The sequence below is a fragment of the Lichenostomus cassidix genome, chromosome 6 (genome assembly GCF_008360975.1).
Source record: "Lichenostomus cassidix isolate B80296 chromosome 6, HeHo_3.0, whole genome shotgun sequence".
Lineage (NCBI taxonomy): Eukaryota > Metazoa > Chordata > Aves > Passeriformes > Meliphagidae > Lichenostomus > Lichenostomus cassidix.
In genome coordinates, this window is record NC_139487.1 from 1892298 (window position 1) to 1896626 (window position 4329).

Consider the following 4329-nt stretch of genomic DNA (forward strand, 5'->3'; position numbering starts at 1 on the left):
ACTCTCTACCTGTCATAATGTGAAGAAAACCTTAAAAATGTGACCCAATGTGGTGATTTTTAACGAGAGCATCTTGTGACAGGACAGGGGGGAATAGCTTCAGACTAGGAATAGATTTAGATGGGATATTGGGACAAAATCCTTCCCTGGGAGGGTGGACAGGCACTGACACAGGGTGCCCAGAGAAGCTGTGGTGCCCCTGGATCCCTGCAGTGTCCAAGGCCAGGCTGGACATTGGGGTTTGGAGCAGCCTGGGACAGTAGAAGGTGTCCCTGCCATGGCAGGGTGGCACTGGATGAACTTTAAGGTCCTTTCCAACCCAAACCATTCCATGATTCCTGTCTGCCTGTGTTTGCCTAAAATGCCACACAGTGCCAGGCTGTGCAGACTCAGAGATCACACTTTAAATACCAGAGTGGCACCTGCCTCTCTGCTCATCAAAACACAGGAGAGAGGGAAGAAATCACATCTTGTGGAAATCTAAAGCTGAATTTCCCAGAGCACAGAAAGGGGGAGAACTACCCAGGAAAGAGGTGGAAGATGCAACCTTGGGAGGTCAGGTCTTGATGCATGGGATGTTCCCACAGTCACAAATATTGAAATAAAATATCAGGAATATCTCTTTCTCTAGAAATATTCAAAGCCAACTGGACACAAGCCCGAGTAATGTGGTCAGGATGTCCCTGCTGGAGCAGGAGGTTGGACTTGATGGCCTCCAGTCTCATCCAACCTGATCCATCCTCTGACTCTGTGAAACTCCTTCCCAGGTTTATGAATATATGGACACCAGGCATTCATCTCCTCAGGAATTCCACACTTCCATACAGGAAGATTACTGGACCCACAACTTCTGATGTGTATTTTTTTGCCATTATTCCCATAAAGCTCAGGGCAGCTGCACATTCCAGGTTTACCTCTGGCTGCTGCAGGACACTTGCTGTTCTGTGAGTCTCTCCAGCCCAGCTGAGTCCTCTTTCACTTGGATAATTAATTTGAAATTAAATATTAAATATTAATAAATATAGCTCAGGTAATAAATTGCATATACTAATTTAATTAAAAATAGATTATAGCATATTTTACAAATGGGACATTTTTGTAAGGAAATATAATGGACTTGTTATGTTTCTACTTTATCCTAAGAAGGAGCAAGCTTCTTGTGCATTTAGTCCTTATTGTGTCTCATTAAATTTTTAAAAACAGCTATTTTAATTGTCAAGTATTTGACAGACTGCTAGAAAAACCTGACACTTAAGTTTCAATTTTACAAAATGCATTTTTAATGAAGACTTTTGCATCCTACTTTATTACCTATAATCATCTTAAAGGGAAAAAAAAGGGGGGAGGGAAACTCAATTATAACAAAATTTCCATACCTGGGCAAAGGATTTAGTTACAATGAGTGGTTTGTTTGAAATATCCCAGGCAGGATCTGGGCTTTGCTGCGCCAAACACTGAGTCTGATCAGCAAAATGCTCAACTTTTCCTCAGAGTTGTGAGAGTTCAGTGAGACCTTCCTACCATGGGGTTGGTGGGTGCTGATCCTGAAAAGTTTGAGTCAAGGAATGGTGTGAGTTGAAAAGAGCCAATTTTCAGGCAGGACTGAGAGTTGTGGAATGTCCCTCTCTGGAGCCATTCCAAACCCTGGATGTGTTGCTCTGTCACCCGCCCTGGGTGACCCTGCTGGGCAGGGGATTGGACTCCATCTCCAGAGGTCCTTTCCAGCTCCAATAATTCCATGAGAGTCACAGTGAATGTGGCCTGGAACACCTTGTCCTTGCCAGGAGCTCTGTTTGGGACAGAATTGGTACAAAAAAGGTTGATCTCAACACGGTCCCCTTCACACAGAGCCTGGTGGCAGAGCAATGTCACCTTTCCACCCACACCAGTGAGTTCCTCCTTCCCGAGAGGGGTTAGGCACAGAAAAAAGCCCAGGAGTGTGAAGAGTGCTTTGAAACCAGGTTTAGTTCAAGAAGATGATTTTCCAGGGAGAAAAAGTGGCCTTTGCTCCTCGCAGCACCTGGGAGCAGCACAGCCCAGGGCAGGAAGGAACACTGGGAGCAAAGGCACTCAGAACCCTCTGGAAGGGGACAGAAGTGATGGAGCAAAGTGGCACAGTGACTTGACAATGACAGCAGCACAAAGCAGGGCTAATTTATCCAGCGAGGGGTGGGACTGGATTTGCACCGGGAGAAGCAATTAGCAGGAGTGTGCAGAGGGAGCAGGGTGGCTCTGTGTCCCCGGCTCTGTGTCCCCAACCCTCCTGTCACTCGCCTTCCTTGCTTACCTGCTGCTCCTGGCAGGGCTGGCCGGGCAGGGAGGGATGCGCTGACGCTGCTGCCGTGCTCCAAGTTGAGAAATTCAGTTTCCCTTCTTCAATTCCCTGGGCTTGTGCTGCTGTTTAACTGTTTCTGGGAAGTGCATCTGTGACCAGAACCTTCTGGATTGTTAAAAGTGACAATGGAATGGCGAGTTGGGGTTTCCCCTCAAGACAGCAACATTTACTGACTTAATTCCCTCCGGGAAACCAAGCTCACTGCCTTAAGAGCACAAGAAGTACATGTTTTTGTTTTATTCTTCTTTCTCATAAGGAAATGTCTTCATGTGGGCAAAAGGATTTTTTTTTTGCCCCCAGTTTATCCAACTGAATGGAGTTGAACCAAGCTATAAGCAGCAGAGGGAAGCTGTGCAGAACTGCAGAGACAACAGTTTGGAGGGAAAGGGTTTTGCACATCCCACCACCACCAAGGGAGATGCAATTGATTCACTAACAAGTTAAATGGATTTTATGTACCAATTTTCCACGTGTTAAATACCTGCCAACCCACCAGGACACTTCTCCTCCTTGAGGGAGGGAGAGTCACACCCTCAAGGAAGGCACAAACACACCTACAAATATTTTATAATGTTTTTAATGTGAAATACATGTCGTTCCAAGTTAACCACAGGCCACTAATGTCAGCAGAGGACCTGTTGCCCTTCTTGGCCGTCTCTCTGATGGCATGGCCTTGTCCCCTTGTTCCTTCTTTCCCTCTTTTTATCCCTCTTTCCTGCATTACCTGTGCCCTGCAGCACTCAGGGCTGTGCTCCTGACACATGGCCAGTGTTTGAACTTTGGAGATCCAAAGCAGGTCAGAGATTTCCACTCGTACTGAAAGCTCAGTAAAGATGTCCCCTCACACCACAGTGACAAAAACCTCACCTCACTGCTTGGTATCGAGACAATCCTGGCAAAATTTCAAGCTTTATGAGGACTTTGTTGCACACTCTCCTATCCAGCTTGAAACCTGGGAAGTTTTCCCTTCACCTGCATTTTTTTAGGTTTAGGTTGCAAGTGTTGAGGATTTCTCTCTGCAAACTTCTCAGCAGGAACGGAGTCAGCACATGGCTGAGGTGTTTTAGTAGGGATGGGGTGGTCGAAAGGCAAATCCCAGAATTGGAGAGAGGGATTTATGACTGTCCTACAGCCACTGGAAACATTAGGGATTGCATCTCATCCCCAGGTTTCCACTCTAAGGGGTTTCCAAGGTGAGCAGCTGTGCCCAGAGCACACAAACACACCCTTAGAAAGCACGAGAGAAACTAAGTTTCCTGATAAATTCCCACTGATTTAATTACAGCCTAATCCAGACCGTGGTGGGAACAGTTTATTCCAATGCACAGTCCACAGAAAGAAGGGAATGGGAAAGGAAAGCACCTCTGTCTCTCCCTCACCATAAAATGCTTCTATGAAGAAACACCACTAGGTCACTTCTCCCCCATCCCAGGCACTGCACCCACAGCCTGACAGTCAACTTCCATTATTCTGGATTTTTTTTTTCTTTTTTTTTTGTCTTATTGAGAGTCTTCTCTGACTACACTGACAGCATGTTTGTCCTTGCTAGGAATTCCCAAATAAAACAAGAGGCAGAGATGCCTCTGTCTGGAACAGACACCCCAGCAAGCCAAGGAGAGCAAACACCCTAAGCTGCTCACAGCACCTTCCTTTCCTGAGAATCACCATTTCCCAGAGAGCCCTTCATACCTGTAAACATTTTCACCTTGCAACCAAACCCCTCAAAAACCAATTCAGCACTCTCTGTATTTGATTTCTACCTCTAGCCAGGCGTTTTGCTCCAGCCCTGGTCACATGCCAGCACCCATCTGTGTAAATACACAATTTTTCTAGCTGAATTGCACATCCACAGCCACGGCTCAACCATAGAAAGATCATGTAAATAATGGAAGCTGACAGCATAAGTAATTTTTTTCATGTATCAGACGCCATGGTTGACTGCTGAACTGTGAGATCTGCTGTTTTTAGACTGTGCTAAGTTCTCCCCTTTCACC